This window comes from Homarus americanus, unplaced genomic scaffold (genome assembly GCF_018991925.1).
Source record: "Homarus americanus isolate GMGI-L3 unplaced genomic scaffold, GMGI_Hamer_2.0 scaffold42668, whole genome shotgun sequence".
Taxonomy (NCBI): Eukaryota; Metazoa; Arthropoda; class Malacostraca; order Decapoda; family Nephropidae; genus Homarus; species Homarus americanus.
Window position 1 is genome coordinate 23,427 of NW_024715739.1, and position 10,975 is coordinate 34,401.

At 42.3% G+C, this 10,975-nt stretch overlaps 1 long non-coding RNA gene across 2 annotated transcripts; it reads right to left on the minus strand.

Moving 5' to 3' along the window:
* Nucleotides 1-429: 429 nt before the first annotated feature.
* LOC121857946 lies at nt 430-10,629 on the minus strand. 2 transcript variants are annotated; one of them, XR_006087305.1, is made up of 3 exons: nt 9,817-10,629; nt 6,674-6,738; nt 430-2,313 (listed from the first exon to the last, which is right to left on the minus strand). It is a non-coding gene; the product is annotated as an uncharacterized LOC121857946 (long non-coding RNA). The 2 variants fall into 2 exon arrangements; XR_006087304.1 differs by lacking the exon at nt 9,817-10,629 and having other exon boundaries at nt 6,674-6,832.
* Between the last annotated feature and the right edge of the window lie 346 nt (nt 10,630-10,975).

Below are 10,975 nucleotides of genomic sequence, written 5' to 3' on the forward strand. Positions count from 1 at the left end.
CCTCGGAAACACGTGGGCTCGGCGTCGGTCGCCGAGACAGTCTCAAAGCCGTGGTTTAACACCAGAAGCAGTTTTTCTATTTCATTCATTTTATCCACAAATGTTTGGATGATCGTAATAAAAATGATACAACTTTTTCTTTAATTTTAAGATTTTTTTTCTCTATCTACGATCATAAATCACCCATAGCGGGCAGGGCACGAAACATGAAGGAAATTACGGGGTAAAACAACGAAACTCTGATCGTGTGGCAGTGAAGAAATAAATTATTTACCATAAATGTTCGGCCAATATTTCTTTCGTGACGTTGCACGTTCGCGTCTCGTCGTAAACCGTCAATTTGTGATTTCGGTCTCCGTATACATTAAAAGCAAACGACGGAGGCTCTCGGCGGGGGGAATATTACGGGACATAATAAAAGAAAAAAGCTGGCCGGAGACAATCTTTTATTCTCACTTTGGTAACACAAATTGAAAAGTTTTATTCACAACATATTTCATTTAGAGTTGACAATAAATATCTTGTGTTGAAGACTTAATATGATATGTACAGATCCTATCTATCATCCATAGTCTGGCAACAAATTGCTCAACATCGCGCCGTTACATTTTCTGACGACGGAGATGAAATATGCAAGACGTAACAACTCTTGGCTTAGATAAACAATGTCTCATAAATGAGATACAGGTATATCTAAAAATGAATGGCGCCAAATAACGATGATTTGGCACCGACCGTTACACTAATGACATGCACTTGACAAAACAAACATTGTCACATCATGTGACATTAAATATGTACAGTACAGTTTACAAAAGTTCATTTACTGTATATGCCAAAGATGGCACTATGGTGTGGTGCAGTTTGGAGCAATAATTTAAATCAACCATTTCTGTTCCTATAGTACATTAATATTTGGAGGAGGGAGTTGAAATATAGGTTCCACTTCAAAAATCCAAAATGTTTCAGATAACTGAACTTGTTGGCTAACTCAAGGTCATTATTAAAAACCCTAATATTTCATTAAGCACCAAATAAAATACTACATATATGACAACTATAAACTAATATATAATACTGCATGTACAGGTATAACAAACACACTAAACTAAGGAACTCAAAATATAATGTTAACAATAATACAGGCCGTCCGCAACTTACAACAGGGATAAGTTCCTGGACCCATACTTTAGGTTACATAACATAAAGTGCTGTTAAACAATGATGAAAATAATGACAGTTTAATTACAACTTTTTGAGGTGAATGTATTGGGATCCCGTTCGTAAGTGCGGGTGACGGCGAGTCGGAGGGTGTAACTCAGTGACCGACTACGAGAAAATGCCCCGGTGATGATATCTTAGCTTAGTGTGCTGAAACGCCATCATCTGGCAGCGCGGTACATTTTTATAATCAATGCGATCACTTTTGGATGTTCACAGTTTGGGGATAAATGATGTTTGGATTTTTTTAAGTGCAACCTGTATATAACATTACTGTACAGTATATATTTCTGAGCAAGTACAACTCGTGAGGAGCCACAAACGTACTCTTGATGTATGCAAAACCTAATTTTAGATTACAGCATCCCTATATATACAGTATATCCGAAACAAAAATTGAGAATGCCAAAACAAATTACAATGTTATGAAATACATAGTGGATACTTGTTTAGTACAACTCACTAGCAGCAACAATATTGAAATAAAATATATACTGCACTGCGTAATTCCCTATCATTGCTAAGTGTTGCTTCAATGTGACCTCCAAAGTGTAAATAGTACACAGCCACATTCCATTGACAGAGCCAGGTCAGCAGAGCTTGACACAGTGATGGAGGCGTGATTAATCAAGGAGTGCCTATTTCTGCTCCTACTGTGAGAAAAACCCAGACAGTTTAACCAGATTTTGGAAATAAAAGTAGATTACAAAATGTGTAATGCAGATTTAGCGGTGACAAAATCATACCTAAAAGCTTGTACTGTGCTGTACCTCATAATAAAACACTCAATATTTTCATTTATATGTACACCTTTACATTTATCCCCCACAAATACCCTTTTAAAGCAAATTGACAACTTTTTAAGTGGTATCATGATTCTTACTAATTAAACATTCATCCACTTGAAATGCTAGGGCTAATTATATTGAAGATATTCTTAATATAAATCATTGTACCTCTGACGATACTCTGGAGAAGAGACCGGATGGCAAGAGCAAACTTCAACTCTCCGGATGACATCTCGGAGATGGTCGGAAGGAGCTGATCGTAAAGACGAACTCCTTCTGTTGACTCGGATAATATGCGAAACACCTGGAATAAGAAATTTTTTTTAAAAATAAGCATAATATATTTGTACATGTTCTAGGTATTCGGTTCTAACTACAGGGGCGAACAGAAACACTCGTAGAATTCTATTTTGCTGGTTGGTGTAGGTAGGTCACCACGAGGTCAGGTCTTATATAGCGGAGATAAGCGTGGCTTAATAGTTGACCTAGACCACGACGCATACGCTGGGGAATTCGCGGGGTCGGCTACTCTGCGACAAACAGCGTTTGTAGGGGAGGAATCCACTACGATACTCCCCCCTTCCCTCCAGGAGACTTGTTGTCTGCAGGGTTGCATGGCACATGCGAGGCAAAACGGCGGTGCATGCGAGACATAACGGCGAGGGCGTGAAAGACCCGGCCGCTAGGGGAGACAACTGTCTCGAGTCTAGACACACGAGATCTGTGGGAGAAAAAGGGTGTGTGGGGGCGATGAATGTTGTGCTTCTGTCGCTGCAGGGGCAGCGTCCTCATGATCACTGGGTCAGGGGCGACGTCAGGAGGAGGGTCTATAATAGGAGCAGGGTCTACAACAGCAGGTGGGAGTGCCGGAGGGAAAAAAACAACGGCGACGAATGCTGTGCTTCCCTCTCGGCAGGTACAGAGTCCTCAGATGCGCCTGCTGGGGTCGATAGGACGTGGTGCTTGGGGCAGGAAGAGGAGCTGGTGTCTGCTTAGAGTAGCAGAGCTGCTCTACGGTGTCTAACCTGAGGTGTAGAGACAGTACCTGTAGAGCCGATGAGAGCTGCCTCTGTGTGGATAAGCCAGTCTTCCATGTTGCTTGAAGACTGGGAGAGTGATCGGTTTCTCCTCCATCCTGTGTGAGTGCGAATCTCCGGGGTCACCATTTGTGGGGTTATGAGATATTGGTTGGAGAAAGGAAACTCACAATGTGCTCTCTGTATACATATTGTATTGGATGTACAGAGCAGCTTGGTGCTGGGAAGTGGCAGGTTGGTTACAAGCGTGATGTACAGAGATCTGGTTGGTGAGGGTGCTCAGAGGAGGACCAGCTTGTGGCTCGCCGACGGAAGCGAGGGCCGCCAGGCAGGAGCGGAGGAGGTGGTGTAGGTAGAAAGAGGTAGGTCACCACGAGATTAGGTCTTATATAGCGGAGGTAGCCCACTACAATACAACAAGACGGCACTCCCTACTCTATCAACAACCGAGCCCTCAGGCGACATGTAGCAGCTTCCATATGTCGCCAGGCACATTATCTAAGCGTGTGGGACATAACAAATGCATTGCCACATGCTGCTGGCTAGGCTAAATAAGTAGTATATATATAAATGGAATACATAATATACATACAACATACACATATAACCCCCCCCCCTCTATACGCTCATAGCAAAGTCTTGAGCGGACCTTTTCTTTTGGATCCGTTCTGAGCGTCGAGGGACTTGATCACTGGGGAGGACACAGGACTCAACACTGGTGACGGGGTCAGCAGAAGGCGTTGTTACGGGGCGGAGAAAACGGCGGTTACCTCCACCACACGCGACCACTGGGTAACAGCACCTGGTAGTCCCGTGATCTACCGAGACCCATGACTACGCCCACTTTGTCCTAACGTAGGGAGATAAGGTCCTGAACACGGACTTGGGTGCCGACACTCAACTTGGGGAGAGAACGGGCGTGGTAGTATTAGCGGGCGACGACGTCACGAACTCGTTCGGCGGCCGCAATCCTCTGTCTTAACCTGCCACTCCTTGGAGAAGGACTGAGCGTGAGCAGGGATACAAGACCTGGGCAGGGGAGCATCCGGTGTAGCTGGGTTGTTGCGGAGTTCGAAGAGACCCCGGTCGAAGGCCTCGCAGTTGAGGATATTCCCAGAAGTGGCCACTTTGAGGATGAGGTGCTTCAGGGATTTGACAACAGCCTCGGCGTGGCCGTTGGACTGCGGGTAATGGGACGGTGACAACACCTGCCGGACTCCCCGTCGCTCGATGAACGCAGCAAAGTCCCGGCTTGTGAACTGCAGCCCTCCGTCGGTGGAGGTGGGGGAGAGGAGGTGGGAGAGTGCAAGTAGGGGAGTGCAGGTGAGGGAGTGGAGGTGGGAGGAGTGCAAGTACGGGAGTGGAGGTGGGGAGAGTGGAGGTGGGGGAGTGGAGGAGGGCGAGTGGAGGTGGGAGGAGTGCAAGTAGGGAAGTGGAGGTGGGGGAGTGGAGGTGGGGTAGTGGAGGTAGGGGAGTGGAGGTGGGGGAGTGGAGGTGGGGGGGAGTGGAGGTGGGGGGAGTGGAGGTGGGGGAGAGTGGAGGTGGGGGAGAGTGGAGGTGGAGGGGAGTGGAGGTGGGGGGAGTGGAGGTGGGGAAGTACAGGTGGAGGTGGGGAAGTACAGGTGGAGGTGGGGAAGTACAGGACCAAACGGGGTCACGGTACTTCGGACGGGAAGCACCTAATACTCGAAAAGCGTTACGAGGGACAGACCATCTACGTGTCGCATACACTCCCGGGTCCTTCTCGTACGGTATTTTGGTCTCCGTTAATGACGTTTCTTCGTCCGGTTGGGACACGTGACCTAGGTGCATCCTCCTACATTTAGTATTCACTTTTATCTTAAGAGCCATTCTTTTGACCTCTCCTGAACCTGACAGTCTGTTTGAGTCCCAATTTCCCTAAAGAACTTAAGTGTTGTCCCAAAATACTGGTACAGAGAAGTTAATATCGTATTGTCCCGGAGTACGATGATAACCACATAGTCATGATGAAGGTTGTACGACATGGTTGAGAAAATATCACTTATTAAATCAGAAAATATTTGACATCTTCAGGGTTGATTTCATACTGAAGGAATAAAGATGCTTTCATTATAGTACAGTAAACTCCCTCTAGCCCGGACTCGCTTAATCTAGATCCTCTTGAAAACCGGCCTGGGGTCCAGCACCGGACACAAGTATCCCCGACCAAAATCCAGATAGCACGGGGGAAAGTTGATGTAATCGGGGGTTCCAACTGTGGTGGCACAGAAGGGTAACCATGTCATTAGCAGTGACAACTGAAAAATCACACTTCTCATCCACTTAAATAACAAACAACAATTCATCTATGACAATACTCATTGCAGAATCAGTAGCTGTGACGTGTAATATTTTGTTATTTGATCACTAACATAAAATATGATATACAAACAATTCACTTACTGGAATTTGCATCTAAAAATTAAATTATTTACCTATTATACAGTACAGTACAGCATTGATTACTGTCAAAATAACAATATTTTGAAGTTGCACTCAATTCACATAAAATTTCCCACTTTTTCCAGCCTCCGTTAAAATTGTTTGCCATTTCCAGACCAGTAGACACCCTCATCATCCAACTGAGTACAATTTAATCAATGCATCACAACATGATTTCATGGATAGAATATTCTGCTGACAAACTTAAGTCATTTTCATTGAATTTTTAACAGACCACATGGACCAAGGTCTACCAGTGGATGTGTTGTACGGTCAGTCAAAAGGAACGAGTTTCTGACTCGACTGTCTCTCGTTTGATGCGGGTGTGCGGTTTCATTTTATTTGGGGTTCAACAAACTTTTGGACCATGGATGTATGTGCATTTCTCTAGGGCACTTGATAAAGTCTCACATCCACTACAAGCTGGCCAAGTTCTCATGTTGAACAAATATAAGGAAATACTACTTTACACAGACTGGTAGACCTATGGAATCAAGAACAGTACTGGACTACAAAAGAAACCTTGACAAAATTATCAAGAACAATGCAGGGATCTTACATAACCCACTGGTCTCCATCCCTTGGCATAGCCACCTCTATTGGGTGGCCATTAGATAAAAACAGTCTCAAAGGAATACACGTGTAAAAAAACACAAGTGTTACCGCCACAGTAAGATAAACTAGAAGAGAACGGATATAGTGTTGACGACGAATTAGCCGAGGTGCTTCAATACGAAACGGATGGCCCTCGAGGGTAGTCCACCGATTTCTACGGGACAGACGACACGTCGGTTCGGACCACTAGACCCTAAGACGTGAGCGATCGTGAAGTATTAGAATCTGCCAAGAAACTCTAAATAACTTTAATAAGTATATTTATGTACTGTAATTTGATCTGATGTATCAACAGTTATAAAACGCGAGTTATATTTAAGATGTTAACAGGCTATGTACTGTACATAGGTTGTATTATTCATACTATGTATCCCGAGATAACAGCATTTGTTATATGAGAATTGTTCTTTGACCGAATTATGTGGTACCTGTCAACGTCGAGGGTTTATTTCTCCAGCGTCAAACCAATAACGCTCCTATGAGCGTTAACAGCAAGTACTGTACTGTATTAGAATAGGCTTATACACATGTGAAATAACAGTTACTCACCTCCCACAGGTCAGCTGTGTTTCATCAGTTGTCATTGGTGCCGTCATAATATATGGGTCTGGACACTCAGGTAGGGTGTGTCAATTTAGGGGGTGAACTGGCTAAATTGAAAATCGAGTAATTTGGTAGCAATTTATTGTAGTCTTTAAGCATGCAAAACAATATTCTGGCATAATTTTTTTTTTATAATAAGTCCTACCTACATCAAATGGATTTTTAAATGTACATATTTGTGAATTTATAACATAACCAGCGTTTGCACACATGTTACTGTTTCAAATTATTCTATTTTATTATCCGTAGTCTATTTGAAAGTAACCAATGCCTTCATACTCTCTTTGCTTTGGTTTCTTGTCATCAGTAGTCTGCTTGCTATTTGTGCTTTGATGTAACCTTCTCGCCTCTAGTGGCTGTAAACATGGCCCGCTGCTTCTGTGACCATTTTCACACATCTCTCCACACTTCGGCACCTGCATTGGAGTCTCTTTAAGGTTTCTCAATTCTTGGCTAGTTGTCAATGGTGGCTCTAAGACTTCCAAACTCAAGTCAACCAATTCTGACAATTTGGTGGCATTGACGTTTATTGGGGGAACTTTTCTTGAATGAAACGAACAGTCTCCCAACTGGTCGTCATCTATTAGCGTTCCTCTAATCTTTAGAATGACTTCTACAGCCTCGGTTCGGAGATTGGTACATTGACTGCAAAGCATTGCTTGCAAAACTGCTTCTGATCGAGCATACCAAGCGGACCTTCTTGCCACAGGTAACACGATGTCCCTCACTACCTTCCTCTGTTCTTACTAGCTGCAATTGAAACAAAAGGTGATCCACCCACATAGGATTAAGTTTCACACTAAACTCCAATAATAAATTCAACAATTAACCTCAAATTCTTCAGCACTTTGCCCTTCAATTCGTGTTTGGAAATCCAAATCCTGCAGAAACGAAGAGCTGTAGTTAACCAACAGCTGTGACTGACAGGTCCAATCTCCAAGAGAGCCAATGATCTTATTGCTTGGGCAATACGATAAGCATAGGATTGATCTGTGCCGAGATCTTTGATGACTCCTTCAGACAACGCCGGAAGGGGAGGGCCAACTTCGACCTTTGGAAAGGTTGTATTTATTTCTAGTTGTGTCGCTTCATCCAGCATGATGCCAAGGGGACCTGACCACTTGTTGTTGCTCTTTGTAGGACCATCAAGTTCCTGGATGAGATGACGAAGAGGTAGCTCGCCTGTATGTAAATCACATACAATCCAAACAAGTCTTCTTCCTAGTTTTTTCTCTAAATGCGTCATTACACCCCCCTGCCATCCGGTGTTCACTGCAGTTGAATCTCCACCAACAGCCTGCAGTGAACTGCCAAGTCCTCTCTCCTGAACCCAACATAAAATATGATCAGCAATGACCTCTGCATGTTTCTTCCCTTCTACTTCAGTTTCGGGAGCAAAGTGAAACAAAAACCGACCACCAGGCTCAGAACAGACAGAGTAGTGTTCTTCTTTGATGAGACCTGGAAACTTTCTGTTCACTCCCTCTACTTCTAGCAAAACTTTTGTGTCATCTATTCTTCCATCAAGCAAAAGACAGGAGAGCCCTCCCTCGCTTAAATCTTTTTCATGCTCACCAGATATTTCCTTCATTATTTTTTCTTGTGCTCTTCTAATTTTATTATGATCTATCACCAAAGATACATCCTCGCGGCAGTTGCAATTTCTGCAGCCTCACGAAGTTCAGCATGGTGGCGAATACTAGCTAAAGCAATGTTTGAAATATTTCTTGTGTTGTATTTCATTTTCTTTGGTAAAGGTTCAGATGGCTCTTTGGAACTATCATCTGATGTTGCTTCCTGTTCATCAGAAGAACTATCAAAGAAGTGATAAACATCTTGACACAGCTCTTCCTCTCTTTGGATGGCTTCTTCACTCTTCATTTTCTTCTTTTGTTCCCTCTCTCGGATTTGTTCTCTCTTCTTGGCATTAGCAATCTGCTTCTTTGTTTCTGAATAATCTATTGAACCCATTTGCATACTTCCTTGGCCTTCTGCCTTTGTCCTCTGTGCCTTTATAAATTCAAGCTCTAAAACAGGGATCTTCTTTTCACGAGGACAACCACAATCAATGTGGGAATTATTTTCTCTCTTACCTGAGTGAGAACAGTTGGATTCAGAACATAATTGTATGGAGCACTTGCAGGTCAAACAGAGTATCAAGTGTGTGCAGAAATTCATTTTTCCTGGCCAAGTTTCCTTTACCAAGTGATGTTTCAACTGCTTTGTGCCATAATTTCGTTAGTTCGACACTGATTAATCACAGGTGGTTTGAATAGTGCATTAGCTTTTGTCCATTGATGCAGAAGAGGGACTATCATGTCATTTATGAGTTCTTTATCTGTATAGTTCCTTCTGTCCTTTGCATTTTTTTCTCGAACGAGTAACCCTAATCTTAGCATGTCTCTCACTGTTGGAAGTTCTGATACAGGAAGCTCCTTCCCTTTACCAAGTGGGTTGACAACTGACTTCTTGTCTTCAATTTTGACATCTTCACACTATCTGACAAATAGAAAAATGTTTCATAATTCAATTGTTGTTTCAAAAAATATCAATTTGTTTATCAAAAATGCTGTAACAGAAATAACATAATAATTTCTTAGAACATAATGTTTTATACAATGATATAAGTAACTGCGACAATCAATATGCCCTACTTACAATAATTAAAATGTAGAATTCGTCTGGTAGAGTAGGTGCAAGTGCAATGAGAGCAAACCACCGTCTATGATATCTAGAAGGAGAGTGAGCCGGGCGCCTTATCCTCACGCTTGGTACAAGTCAAAACAAGAATTAAACTGTCCCACACGGAGAGCCTGTTCATGTTCTGACATGCATATTGTACACAAGCTATAGAACCATCAAATACTCCATAATCCATATGCTTACATGAGATTAGTTAATATCAAGTGAATAATTCTAATCAAGTCTCATTAATTTGTTGAAATACTGATATTTGAAACTTTAAGGTATAATTGATGTAGGTGAGGGTTATTTCAATTCATTTTTGTTTGCTAATCTCAAGTTTAGACATAAAGAGGCACAATATTTTGACTACCAAATTTGATTTTTAACATGTTGACACACCCTACTGGACAGTGTGTACAGTTGAGTCTGTACTGGTCATACCGAGATGTGTTGCTGGTCCTTCAAGCTTCCTGGAAATGTAACCAATAACACACAACACTGTAAAACATTATAATGAGTAAAGGTGAAGGAGACCGTTAGCACCAGAACAAAAAAAAACTCATGGAATTGAACCCAAATTTTTGGAGGAGATACTATTTGCATGATATTGAACACAAAAAATGGAAACAAAAATGAACAGGACCCAACACAACCTAACCTTACCAAAGAAACTTATTTAACCTAATCTAATTTCAGTCGGGGGTTCTGCATATTATGCAAAAATTAAATAAATAAATAAACTTTCTTTGATGGAAGCAACTTCCGGGGACGAGATATTTGCCGGTGTCCAAACGACTTTCTCAAACACAGAAAAATCCCTTGTCCTCGGATTTCTTTTTTTCGGTTACCGGGAAAAGTTTCCCAGAGACTAAACAACACAGAATGTTTCTGGGTGCTGGGGAAAGATTTCCGGGAGTCTAAACTACCGGAGTCCGTATAAGCAGTTCTTCTTAAGTTAGAAATTCCATTTCTTTACTAGAATAATCCCGAATTGTTTATCTAAAAGCTTAGTTAAATAAATATAATTAAAAAACTACAAATCTTTGATACGGTGTTACAACGACGACGGGTATTTCCCAGTCACACTGAGCTGTGGGGGTCTCCTGTTACTGAACAGACATGATGCAATGTCAGGTGGAGGTAGGGTGGACGATGAGTGGTCTCAAAATACTGACCTTCTGATGCAATGTCAGGTCACCCACAGTTGGGTCTCATGACCTGACAATGTCTTGAATAAACACAAAAGCTAAGGTGCTCCAGTGTTTCCCACTTACAGTACAGTACTGTATAAGACATCACCAATTCCCAACAAGTGGACAGGGCTTTGAAGTAGATGGAGAATGTGGGGTAAGATACTAAAAATAACAAACCTTTGAAAACCTGACCTAACCTTCCTTAATCTAGAGAAAGGTTAAAAATCACTTTCAAGTTCATAGATCCCCTCCCCACCTGAACACGGAAAACTTCAACACATTAAACAACAACAATAATAAGGTGCTGTACGTGCTTTATAGTTTTAGGATTTTTATAGGTTAGGTCAGGTCAGGTTTTCAAAGGTTCGTT